Source organism: Leuciscus leuciscus, assembly GCF_965113295.1.
Source record: "Leuciscus leuciscus genome assembly, chromosome: 5".
Taxonomy (NCBI): Eukaryota; Metazoa; Chordata; class Actinopteri; order Cypriniformes; family Leuciscidae; genus Leuciscus; species Leuciscus leuciscus.
In genome coordinates, this window is record NC_138729.1 from 52,338,190 (window position 1) to 52,352,057 (window position 13,868).

The following is a 13,868-nucleotide window of genomic DNA, read 5'->3' on the forward strand; positions in this document are numbered from 1 at the left end:
ACAGTATACAGATGTGTGTTCAGATTATAATGACTGACGCTGTCTACACTGATACAGTATACAGATGTGTGTTCAGATTATAATGACTGACGCTGATACACTGATACAGTATACAGATGTGTGTTCAGATTATAATGACTGACGCTGATACACTGATACAGTATACAGATGTGTGTTCAGATTATAATGACTGACGCTGTCTACACTGATACAGTATACAGATGTGTGTTCAGATTATAATGACTGACACTGATACACTGATACAGTATACAGATGTGTGTTCAGATTATAATGACTGACGCTGATACACTGATACAGTATACAGATGTGTGTTCAGATTATAATGACTGACGCTGTCTACACTGATACAGTATACAGATGTGTGTTCAGATTATACTGACTGACGCTGTCTACACTGATACAGTATACAGATGTGTGTTCAGATTATAATGACTGACGCTGATACACTGATACAGTATACAGATGTGTGTTCAGATTATAATGACTAACACTGTCTACACTGATACAGTATACAGATGTGTGTTCAGATTATAATGACTGACGCTGTCTACACTGATACAGTATACAGGTGTGTGTTCAGATTATAATGACTGACTCTGATACACTGATACAGTATACAGATGTGTGTTCAGATTATAATGACTGACGCTGATACACTGATACAGTATACAGATGTGTGTTCAGATTATAATGACTGACGCTGTCTACACTGATACAGTATACAGATGTGTGTTCAGATTATAATGACTGACGCTGTCTACACTGATACAGTATACAGATGTGTGTTCAGATTATAATGACTGACGCTGATACACTGATACAGTATACAGATGTGTGTTCAGATTATAATGACTGATATTTGCTTACATTGATAGATATCTTTAAAAAGAGCAGCTAGACCCCCGTTTCTCAGGCTGATACGGGGAATCAGGGTTCGATTCCGGAGAGGGAGCCTGAGAAACGGGGGTCTAGCTGCTCTTTTTAAAGATATCTATCAATGTAAGCAAATATCATTTGGGAATTACCCGTCTTTCGAATATCTGGGTACTGTGTTAAAAGGTGCTCCTCGCATTTTACTTATCATTATTTACAGGCCTCCAAAATATTCTCCAGCCTTTGCTGAGGACTTTACAGAACTGTTATCAACAATTACCTCAGAGTTTGACTGTTTTGCCATTGCTGGAGATTTTAACATTCACATAGATAATGCAGAAAACAATATGGCAAAAGAAATCAAAACTGTTTTAAAAACTTTTGATCTGACTCAGCATGTACATGGACCCACACACAATCATGGACACACTCTAGATTTACTTATCAGTAAGGGTCTAAACATTTCATCGATTTTTATTAAGGATGTAGCACTGTCTGATCATTTCTGTATTTTCTTTGATATATTGATCTCTCCTGCCACTGAAGCTAAATCTGTGTCTGTCAAGAAGAGATGCTTAAATGAGAACACTAGTGTACTATTTATGAAGGCTATATCCTTAACACCAAGCATGTCTGCTGACTCTGTTGATTTTCTCCTTGATTCTTTTAACTCAAAAGTTAAAAATATAATTGATGATATTGCTCCTGTTAAAGTCAGGAAGAAGAGTGGCAGACAAAAAGCACCTTGGAGAAACTCAACAGCAGTGCAACATATGAAAAGACAATGCAGAAAAGCAGAGCGCATGTGGCGGAAGACAAAACTTGTAGTCCATTATAACATCTACAAAGACAGCCTGCATGCTTTCAATATGGAACTAGGCAAAGCTAGACAGACTTTCTTCTCAAATATTATAAACAGCAATTTAAACAACACACGCACTCTTTTTGCTACTGTAGAGAGACTGACAAACCCCCCAAGCCAGATTCCTAGTGAAATGCTCTCAAACAGCAAGTGCAGTGAGTTTGCTTCTTTCTTCTCTGACAAAATCAATAATATCAGAAAGGTGATCAGCACATCCTTGAGTTGTGCTGGGGTCAGACAGATCAGACCACCTGAAAAAGTAGTAACTTTGTCTGATTTCAAAAAAATTGATGGCAAAATTTTGGTAGAAACCGTACAGCACCTTAAAACATCAACATGCGCTCTTGACACACTTCCCACATCTTTTTTCAAAAGTGTGTTAAACAGTTTAGAAGCAGATCTTCTAGAAGTGGTAAATGCCTCACTTCTCTCTGGGAGTTTTCCAAACTCCCTGAAAACTGCAGTTGTCAAGCCCCTCCTGAAAAAGAGCAATCTGGATAAGACCATATTAAGCAACTATAGACCGATCTCAAATCTTCCTTTCATAGGCAAGATCATTGAAAAAGTTGTCTTCAATCAGCTGAACAAATTCTTAAGCTCGAATGGATACTTTGATAATTTTCAATCTGGTTTCCGACCGCATCACAGCACAGAGACAGCGCTCATAAAGATAATAAACGATATTCGCTTAAATACTGATTCAGGCAAATTATCAGTGCTGGTACTACTCGACCTCAGTGCTGCATTTGACACTGTCGATCACAACATACTTCTTGACAGGCTGGAAAACTGGGTGGGGCTTTCTGGGATAGTCCTAAAATGGTTCAGGTCATACTTAGATGGGAGAGGTTATTATGTGAGTATAGGAGACCATAAGTCTGAGTGGACATCCATGACATGCGGAGTCCCTCAAGGCTCAATTCTTGCGCCACTCCTGTTCAACCTGTATATGCTCCCAATGAGCCAAATAATGAGAAATAACCAAATTGCTTACCACAGCTATGCAGACGACACACAGCTGTACTTAGCCCTATCGTCTAACGATTACAGCCCCATTGACTCCCTGTGCCGATGCATTGACGAAGTCAACAGTTGGATGTGTCAAAACTTTCTTCAATTAAACAAAGACAAAACTGAAGTTATTGCGTTTGGAAACAAAGATGAAGTTCTCAAAGTGAACGCATACCTTCACTCTAGGGGTAAAACAACTAAACATCAAGTCAGGAATCTTGGTGTGACACTAGAGTCAGACCTTAGTTTCAGTAGTCATGTCAAAGCAATAACTAAATCAGCATACTATCATCTGAAAAATATTGCAAGAATTAGATGCTTTGTTTCCAGACAAGACTTAGAGAAACTTGTGCATGCTTTCATCACCAGCAGGGTGGATTATTGTAATGGACTCCTCACTGGCCTTCCCAAAAAGACCATAAGACAGTTGCAGCTCATACAGAACGCTGCCGCCAGGATTCTGAGCAGAACCAGGAAATATGAACATATCACACCAGTCCTCAGGTCTTTACACTGGCTCCCAGTTAGATTTAGGATTGATTTCAAAGTATTATTACTGGTATATAAATCATTCAATGGCCTAGGACCTCAATACATTGCAGATATGCTCACTGAATATAAACCCAACAGATCACTCAGATCATTAGGATCATATCAGCTAGAAATACCAAGGGTTCACTCTAAGCATGGTGAGTCTGCTTTTAGCTATTATGCCAGCCACAGCTGGAACCAGCTTCCAGAAGAGATCAGATGTGCTCCTACAGTGGTCACATTCAAATCCAGACTCAAAACACTTCTGTTTAGCTGTGCATTTACTGAATGAGCACTGTGCCGCTGTTCGTCCGACTGTTTGTACTGTACTGTATTTTACTCTATTTTTCTAAACTGTTTTAATTATTCTTATTTCTTTTAATTATTTTAATTTCTCCTATGTCAGCAGGGCATTTAGCCTGAAACTGTAAATGCCCACTCAGAAGGTGATAATGTGAAAGTGATTAATGTGGGTTTGAAAGTAGAACAGTATTTAAATGACGATATTAAAGTTTTCGTCTGAGAAAGAATGTGAACGCAGTGCTAAAGTGCTAAAGAAAGTGAAAAGAACGTGTGAGTAAATGAGGGAGAAAAGAAAGTTAAAGGAAAGTTGATAGATGGAAGTCGTAAGAAGATTGAAGGTTAAAAGAAGGTTGAAAGATTTAAGTCTTAAGGGAATCCTTTGAAAGAAAGATCTATAATAAATATTCTTTTTTATTTTTTAAAAGTACTGTATTTTATTTTATTTTTCTAAACTGTTTTAATTATTCTTATTTCTTTTCATTATTTTAATTTCTTCTATGTAAAGCACTTTGAATTGCCATTGTGTATGAAATGTGCTATATAAATAAACTTGCCTTGCCTTGCCTTGCCTTGACTGACGCTGATACACTGATACAGTATACATATGTGTGTTCAGATTATAATGACTGACGCTGTCTACACTGATACAGTATACAGATGTGTGTTCAGATTATAATGACTGACACTGTCTTGTCTACACTGATACAGTATACAGATGTGTGTTCAGATTATAATGACTGATGCTGATACACTGATACAGTATACAGATGTGTGTTCAGATTATAATGACTGACGCTGTCTACACTGATACAGTATACAGATGTGTGTTCAGATTATCATGACTGATGCTGTCTACACTGATACAGTATACAGGTGTGTGTTCAGATTATAATGACTGACACTGTCTACACTGATACAGTATACAGATGTGTGTTCAGATTATAATGACTGACGCTGATACACTGATACAGTATACAGATGTGTGTTCAGATTATAATGACTGACGCTGATACACTGATACAGTATACAGATGTGTGTTCAGATTATAATGACTGATGCTGTCTACACTGATACAGTATACAGATGTGTGTTCAGATTATAATGACTGACACTGTCTACACTGATACAGTATACAGATGTGTGTTCAGATTATAATGACTGACGCTGATACACTGATACAGTATACAGATGTGTGTTCAGATTATAATGACTGACGCTGATACACTGATACAGTATACAGATGTGTGTTCAGATTATAATGATTGACACTGTCTACACTGATACAGTATACAGATGTGTGTTCAGATTATAATGATTGACACTGTCTACACTGATACAGTATACAGATGTGTGTTCAGATTATAATGATTGACACTGTCTACACTGATACAGTATACAGATGTGTGTTCAGATTATAATGATTGACACTGTCTACACTGATACAGTATACAGATGTGTGTTCAGATTATAATGATTGACACTGTCTACACTGATACAGTATACAGATGTGTGTTCAGATTATAATGATTGACACTGTCTACACTGATACAGTATACAGATGTGTGTTCAGATTATAATGATTGACACTGTCTACACTGATACAGTATACAGATGTGTGTTCAGATTATGATTGACGCTGATACACTGATACAGTATACAGATGTGTGTTCAGATTATAATGACTGACGCCGTCTACATTGATACAGTATACAGATGTGTGTTCAGATTATTATGACTGACGCTGTCTACACTGATACAGTATACAGATGTGTGTTCAGATTATAATGACTGACGCCGTCTACACTGATACAGTATACAGATGTGTGTTCAGATTATAATGACTGACGCTGTCTACACTGATACAGTATACAGATGTGTGTTCAGATTATAATGACTGACGCTGTCTACACTGATACAGTATACAGATGTGTGTTCAGATTATAATGACTGACGCTGTCTACACTGATACAGTATACAGATGTGTGTTCAGATTATTATGACTGACGCTGTCTACACTGATACAGTATACAGATGTGTGTTCAGATTATAATGACTGACGCTGTCTACACTGATACAGTATACAGATGTGTGTTCAGATTATAATGACTGACGCTGATACACTGATACAGTATACAGATGTGTGTTCAGAATATAATGACTGACACTGTCTACACTGATACAGTATACAGATGTGTGTTCAGATTATAATGACTGACGCCGTCTACACTGATACAGTATACAGATGTGTGTTCAGATTATAATGATTGACACTGTCTACACTGATACAGTATACAGATGTGTGTTCAGATTATAATGATTGACACTGTCTACACTGATACAGTATACAGATGTGTGTTCAGATTATGATTGACGCTGATACACTGATACAGTATACAGATGTGTGTTCAGATTATAATGACTGACGCTGATACACTGATACAGTATACAGATGTGTGTTCAGATTATAATGACTGACGCTGATACAGTATACAGATGTGTGTTCAGATTATAATGACTGACGCTGTCTACACTGATACAGTATACAGATGTGTGTTCAGATTATAATGACTGACACTGATACAGTATACAGATGTGTGTTCAGATTATAATGACTGACGCTGTCTACACTGATACAGTATACAGATGTGTGTTCAGATTATAATGACTGACGCCGTCTACACTGATACAGTATACAGATGTGTGTTCAGATTATAATGACTGACACTGTCTACACTGATACAGTATACAGATGTGTGTTCAGATTATAATGACTGACGCCGTCTACACTGATACAGTATACAGATGTGTGTTCAGATTATAATGATTGACACTGTCTACACTGATACAGTATACAGATGTGTGTTCAGATTATAATGATTGACACTGTCTACACTGATACAGTATACAGATGTGTGTTCAGATTATGATTGACGCTGATACACTGATACAGTATACAGATGTGTGTTCAGATTATAATGACTGACGCTGATACACTGATACAGTATACAGATGTGTGTTCAGATTATAATGACTGACGCTGTCTACACTAATACAGTATACAGATGTGTGTTCAGATTATAATGACTGACGCTGTCTACACTGATACAGTATACAGATGTGTTCAGATTATAATGACTGACGCTGTCTACACTGATACAGTATACAGATGTGTGTTCAGATTATAATGACTGACGCTGATACACTGATACAGTATACAGATGTGTGTTCAGATTATAATGACTGACGCTGTCTACACTGATACAGTATACAGATGTGTGTTCAGATTATAATGACTGACGCTGTCTACACTGATACAGTATACAGATGTGTGTTCAGATTATAAGGACTGACGCTGTCTACACTGATACAGTATACAGATGTGTGTTCAGATTATCATGACTGATGCTGTCTACACTGATACAGTATACAGATGTGTGTTCAGATTATAATGACTGACGCTGATACACTGATACAGTATACAGATGTGTGTTCAGATTATAATGACTGACGCTGTCTACACTGATACAGTATACAGATGTGTGTTCAGATTATAATGACTGACGCTGATACACTGATACAGTATACAGATGTGTGTTCAGATTATAATGACTGACGCTGATACACTGATACAGTATACAGATGTGCGTTCAGATTATAATGACTGACGCTGTCTACACTGATACAGTATACAGATGTGTGTTCAGATTATAATGACTGACACTGATACACTGATACAGTATACAGATGTGTGTTCAGATTATAATGACTGACGCTGTCTACACTGATACAGTATACAGATGTGTGTTCAGATTATAATGACTGACACTGATACACTGATACAGTATACAGATGTGTGTTCAGATTATAATGACTGACGCCGTCTACACTGATACAGTATACAGATGTGTGTTCAGATTATAATGACTGACGCTGTCTACACTGATACAGTATACAGATGTGTGTTCAGATTATAATGATTGACACTGTCTACACTGATACAGTATACAGATGTGTGTTCAGATTATAATGATTGACACTGTCTACACTGATACAGTATACAGATGTGTGTTCAGATTATGATTGAAGCTGATACACTGATACAGTATACAGATGTGTGTTCAGATTATAATGACTGACGCCGTCTACATTGATACAGTATACAGATGTGTGTTCAGATTATTATGACTGACGCTGTCTACACTGATACAGTATACAGATGTGTGTTCAGATTATAATGACTGACGCCGTCTACACTGATACAGTATACAGATGTGTGTTCAGATTATAATGACTGACGCTGTCTACACTGATACAGTATACAGATGTGTGTTCAGATTATAATGACTGACGCTGTCTACACTGATACAGTATACAGATGTGTGTTCAGATTATAATGACTGACGCTGTCTACACTGATACAGTATACAGATGTGTGTTCAGATTATTATGACTGACGCTGTCTACACTGATACAGTATACAGATGTGTGTTCAGATTATAATGACTGACGCCGTCTACACTGATACAGTATACAGATGTGTGTTCAGATTATAATGACTGACACTGTCTACACTGATACAGTATACAGATGTGTGTTCAGATTATAATGACTGACGCCGTCTACACTGATACAGTATACAGATGTGTGTTCAGATTATAATGATTGACACTGTCTACACTGATACAGTATACAGATGTGTGTTCAGATTATAATGATTGACACTGTCTACACTGATACAGTATACAGATGTGTGTTCAGATTATGATTGACGCTGATACACTGATACAGTATACAGATGTGTGTTCAGATTATAATGACTGACGCTGATACACTGATACAGTATACAGATGTGTGTTCAGATTATAATGACTGACACTGATACAGTATACAGATGTGTGTTCAGATTATAATGACTGACGCTGTCTACACTGATACAGTATACAGATGTGTGTTCAGATTATAATGACTGACGCCGTCTACACTGATACAGTATACAGATGTGTGTTCAGATTATAATGACTGACACTGTCTACACTGATACAGTATACAGATGTGTGTTCAGATTATAATGACTGACGCCGTCTACACTGATACAGTATACAGATGTGTGTTCAGATTATAATGATTGACACTGTCTACACTGATACAGTATACAGATGTGTGTTCAGATTATAATGACTGACGCTGATACACTGATACAGTATACAGGTGTGTGTTCAGATTATAATGACTGACGCTGTCTACACTGATACAGTATACAGATGTGTGTTCAGATTATAATGACTGACGCTGTCTACACTGATACAGTATACAGATGTGTGTTCAGATTATAATGACTGACGCTGATACACTGATACAGTATACAGATGTGTGTTCAGATTATAATGACTGACACTGTCTACACTGATACAGTATACAGATGTGTGTTCAGTTTATAATGACTGACGCTGATACACTGATACAGTATACAGATGTGTGTTCAGATTATAATGACTGACACTGTCTACACTGATACAGTATACAGATGTGTGTTCAGATTATAATGACTGATGCTGATACACTGATACAGTATACAGATGTGTGTTCAGATTATAATGACTGACGCTGATACACTGATACAGTATACAGATGTGTGTTCAGATTATAATGACTGAAGCTGTCTACACTGATACAGTATACAGATGTGTGTTCAGATTATAATGACTGACGCTGATACACTGATACAGTATACAGATGTGTTCAGATTATAATGACTGACGCTGCTACACTGATACAGTATACAGATGTGTTCAGATTATCATGACTGACGCTGATACACTGATACAGTATACAGATGTGTGTTCAGATTATAATGACTGACGCTGATACACTGATACAGTATACAGATGTGTGTTCAGATTATAATGACTGACGCTGATACACTGATACAGTATACAGATGTGTGTTCAGATTATAATGACTGACGCTGTATACACTGATACAGTATACAGATGTGTTCAGATTATAATGACTGACGCTGTCTACACTGATACAGTATACAGATGTGTGTTCAGATTATAATGACTGAAGCTGTCTACACTGATACAGTATACAGATGTGTGTTCAGATTATAATGACTGAAGCTGTCTACACTGATACACTATACAGATGTGCGTTCAGATTATAATGACTGAAGCTGTCTACACTGATACAGTATACAGATGTGTTCAGATTATAATGACTGAAGCTGATACACTGATACAGTATACAGATGTGTGTTCAGATTATAATGACTAACGCTGTCTTCACTGATATAGTTTACAGATGTGTGTTCAGATTATAATGACTGACGCTGATACACTGATACAGTATACAGATGTGTGTTCAGATTATAATGACTGACGCTGTCTACACTGATACAGTATACAGATGTGCGTTCAGATAATAATGACTGACGCTGTCTACACTGATACAGTATACAGATGTGTGTTTAGATTATAATGACTGATGCTGTCTACACTGATACAGTATACAGATGTGTGTTCAGATTATAATGACTGACGCTGTCTACACTGATACAGTATACAGATGTGTGTTCAGATTATAATGACTGACGCTGTCTACACTGATACAGTATACAGATGTGTGTTTAGATTATAATGACTGATGCTGTCTACACTGATACAGTATACAGATGTGTGTTCAGATTATAATGACTGACGCTGTCTACACTGATACAGTATACAGATGTGTGTTCAGATTATAATGACTGACGCTGTCTACATTGATACAGTATACAGATGTGTTCAGATTATAATGACTGACGCTGTCTACACTGATACAGTATACAGATGTGTGTTCAGATTATAATGACTGATGCTGTCTACACTGATACAGTATACAGATGTGTGTTCAGATTATAATGACTGACGCCGTCTACACTGATACAGTATACAGATGTGTGTTCAGATTATAATGACTGACGCTGTCTACACTGATACAGTATACAGATGTGTTCAGATTATAATGACTGAAGCTGTCTACACTGATACAGTATACAGATGTGTGTTCAGATTATAATGACTGACGCTGATACACTGATACAGTATACAGATGTGTGTTCAGATTATAATGACTGACTCTGATACACTGATACAGTATACAGATGTGTGTTCAGATTATAATGACTGATGCTGTCTACACTGATACAGTATACAGATGTGTGTTCAGATTATAATGACTGACGCTGATACACTGATACAGTATACAGGTGTGTGTTCAGATTATAATGACTGACGCTGTCTACACTGATACAGTATACAGGTGTGTGTTCAGATTATAATGACTGACGCTGTCAACACTGATACAGTATACAGGTGTGTGTTCAGATTATAATGACTGACGCTGATACACTGATACAGTATACAGGTGTGTGTTCAGATTATAATGACTGACGCTGTCTACACTGATACAGTATACAGGTGTGTGTTCAGATTATAATGACTGACGCTGTCTACACTGATACAGTATACAGGTGTGTGTTCAGATTATAATGACTGACGCTGATACACTGATACAGTATACAGATGTGTGTTCAGATTATAATGACTGACGCTGTCTACACTGATACAGTATACAGATGTGTGTTCAGATTATAATGACTGATGCTGTCTACACTGATACAGTATACAGATGTGTGTTCAGATTATAATGACTGACGCTGATACACTGATACAGTATACAGATGTGTGTTCAGATTATAATGACTGACGCTGTCTACACTGATACAGTATACAGATGTGTGTTCAGATTATAATGACTGACACTGATACACTGATACAGTATACAGATGTGTGTTCAGATTATAATGACTGACGCTGTCTACACTGATACAGTATACAGATTTGTGTTCAGATTATAATGACTGACACTGATACACTGATACAGTATACAGGTGTGTATTCAGATTATAATGACTGACACTGATACACTGATACAGTATACAGGTGTGTATTCAGATTATAATGACTGACGCTGTCTACACTGATACAGTATACAGATGTGTGTTCAGATTATAATGACTGACGCTGTCTACACTGATACAGTATACAGATGTGTGTTCAGATTATAATGACTGACTCTGATACACTGATACAGTATACAGATGTGTGTTCACTGTTCAGATTATAATGACTGACGCTGTCTACACTGATACAGTATACAGATGTGCGTTCAGATTATAATAAGATGCATCACAAACCCTGAGTAAATGATTTCATAATGCTGTCTGTAAATTATGGTTTTATATGGATAATGTTTTCAATAGTGAGTTGACGTTGATACTGTTTCCTCTGCAACGACAACAGTGGCGTTTACTGACAAGCCTTGAAGGAGCCGCGCCTTAAAAACTGATCATTACAGTCAGAGGCTCAGAATGAGTGTAAAAAATAATAGTTTTTCCACATATACATTTGTTGTCTGTGCAATTAGACTTAAATAACATAATAAGTGAATGTCAAGGAACATGTTGTCCTTGAATGTCATGACCCCTCTAACCTAGGGGATCCAGTCCTTTTGCATTTAATTAAAAATATAAAATGGCAAATTACTGCACTGACATAATGTGATTTGTCTTTTTATTCTATCAAGCTTTTTATCCAATTGTAGTGACTCAGTCTTTTTCTTTACAGATTGTGACTGACACCTCAGATCTATTCATAACTTCATGTATGAATGTTCATTCATTGGTTATACAGTAATAAACGCAGTTTTAAACAATGTTTATGTAACGTGAATGGTGAAGAACAGAAAGTTCTTCACGATCAGTTCAATGAAATCAGTAACTAAAACTAAATGGCAAAATTAAATTAAAATGCACAAATCTAGTTAATAGTGCTGTGTTATGTGGCTCTCTGAGAGCATCAGTGCCTCACACACGACCTCCGTCAGCAGCAAGAGTTGCTGAATCATGCAGCGTAAGACTAAGATACACACACACACACACACACACACACACAACCAAAAATATTCCCCCTCCAGATTTAATATACAGTCCAAAAACACTGCCAGTCAAGTCAGTGCAACAAATTTATTTCAGTGTTGATATTATGTGATGTGAGGGCTGCCAATTCTGAGCAATGCTAATGTTGATTAAAACCTGTCAATCACCAATATATCCTCAGAAACAGAGCCTGTTTGTATAAATATGACTGTTTTCTGAGTTTGTGCTCCATGATTAGACATTTTACATCAGCTAAAACACCACCATGAAGCTTGAATGTTGTGGGTGGTTGCTAGGGCGTTGCTAAGATGTTCTAGGTTGCTAGGGTGTTTCTAGGGTGTCACATCTCTGATCGTCTGGATATCTAGATGTGACTCGGGCCTTTAATGTGTATCTGTAGGTTTTTTTTCCACCTGTTTTCTGAGTTTGTGCTCCATGATGAGACATTTTACATTAACTAAAACACCACCATGATGCTTGAATGTTGTGGGTGGTTGCTAGGGCGTTGCTAAGATGTTCTAGGTTGCTAGGGTGTTGCTAGGATGTCACATCTCTGATCGTCGGGATGTGACTCAGGCATTTAATATGTATCTGTAGGTTTTTTTTCCACCTGTTTCTGGTCCAGCAGGTGAAAATGGTGCATCTGAACACTTATAAGTAGATTTGAGGAATCGTTCATGTCTGGAGCGCAAACACTCTTTAAGAGGTTTAATTAGCTAGCAAACACTGCTAATGAGGATTTTGTTGTTGTTGCATGCATGAAATTAAATGTTTTCTGTTTTTATATTGAAACAGTGCTGTGCAACATTAGAGAATGTCTCCATAATAAAAGGGCAGATAATCGTTATGTTTAATTGCTTATGCATAATCTCAGCTCATTATGATCTGCCTTGTGCAGGTTGACTCTCCAGCAACACAAAGGTGAATCTGCATCAGCATCCATCTTTCACACAGTATTTCTATTATGGCTTCTGAGCTTGTGCATTATTATTATTATCATCATCATCATCATCATCATCACAGATTTCACTAATGATGATGATGCACTAATGCATATTGAAGAATACACTTTAAATGACTATTGAGGGGGATTATGTAACTAGATTTAGACGTGTTGTTGTGAAAATGGCTGGTGATTGTATGATCCTCCATCATGCCTCAATAACACTTAAAGGTTATCATCCTCACAATGACCTTTGCATATCATTGATGCATGACTGAGCTGGAATATAAGATTGATACTGCTTTATTATTGTATGTTATTAGGTGTTGCATATGATTATAATG

The 13,868-nt window shown here is 37.1% G+C and overlaps 1 protein-coding gene across 10 annotated transcripts in view; it reads right to left on the bottom strand.

Moving 5' to 3' along the window:
* dnm1a (dynamin 1a) overlaps positions 1-13,868 on the bottom strand; it is a gene marked incomplete at its 3' end in the record, with an annotated part of 103,095 nt that overhangs the window by 88,847 nt on the left and 380 nt on the right. The window lies entirely within an intron of this gene.